This window comes from Alexandromys fortis, unplaced genomic scaffold (assembly GCF_014885135.2).
Source record: "Alexandromys fortis isolate MF-2015 unplaced genomic scaffold, M_Fortis_MF-2015_v1.1 scaffold_124, whole genome shotgun sequence".
Taxonomy (NCBI): Eukaryota; Metazoa; Chordata; class Mammalia; order Rodentia; family Cricetidae; genus Alexandromys; species Alexandromys fortis.
Window position 1 is genome coordinate 700,030 of NW_026067995.1, and position 1,254 is coordinate 701,283.

Consider the following 1,254-nt stretch of genomic DNA (forward strand, 5'->3'; position numbering starts at 1 on the left):
ATTCTTAGGTTTGGTCTTTTTATTGTGTCCCATATTTCTTGAATGTTTTGTGATGAGAATTTGTTGGCTTTGCTGTTTTCTTTGATCAGTGCATTTATTTTCTCTATGGTGTCCTCAGAATCTGAGATTCTTTCTTCTATCTCTTGTAGTCTATTGATTATGCTTGTTTCTGTAGCCTCTGCTCATTGCCTAGATTTTCCATATCCAGCTGTTCCTCAATTTGTGTTTTCTTCCTTGCTTCTATTTCAGTTTTCAATTCTTGAACTGTTTCCATTACCTCTTTGATTTAATTGTAGTGGGGCAATCTGCTCTCAGTGTTGCGCACTGGTCCCTGCCGCCTGCGTCCTCTGCCACCATGCTAGTCCCCTCTGGTCCCGGCCTGGCCTACACCACTGCGGGCACCTGCGCCGCCGCTGGCTACGTCCTGCTATAGGTTCTTCAATTTCTTCAATAACCAATAAAGACAACACATAGACAGAAGGACCTCCCACACCACCTGTTTAGGCTCCAATGGTGCTATGGTGAACAACAACAAAATTGACAGGATTGATCTTCTGTATTAGGGAATATGCACCACCAATTGAACATTCACAGTTAGTGATGAAAGTGATAGCCACCAGATGATGCAGTTTGATACCTGAATTTAATGTATCTAGTTGGACTTTGATTGAGGTAATGTTGTTGAGTAGAGAGACATATCATTAAAAATATGTTTGGAGTTGGTAAGTTTTCATACTTCCTATCTCCTGTTCCCTCTTTTGCACTCCTCTCTTTTTGTTTCTTTTTCTTCACTGCTTTTCTGGTGATGAAATGTGGTTAAAACTTACAAAGTACATATGACATATGATAACATCTTGTGTTGGTGACTAAAGAGCTCCTTCCAAAATCAAAGAAGAGAAAAAAGAGCCTCTGATTTTCTGTGAATACTTCTTTATTGTCTTTTTTCATGGTTAAACTGTTAGCTACTTCTCAATTCTTTTAAAATTAATTAATTTTATGTGTAAAGTGGTTTTTCTGCTTGCATGGATGTATGTGTGTATGTGCACCATATACATGTCAGGTGCCCATGGGCTATCAGAAGAAGACATCAGATTCCCTGGAACTACACTTAGGGATAATTGTAAACCACTACATAGATGCTGGGAATCAAATGTAGGACTTCTGGAAGAACAGCCAGTGCTCTTAACTACTAAAGCATCCATTCAGTACCAACTTCCCAAATATCATTGGAGTTTAGCCAAAAGGTCTCTTTTG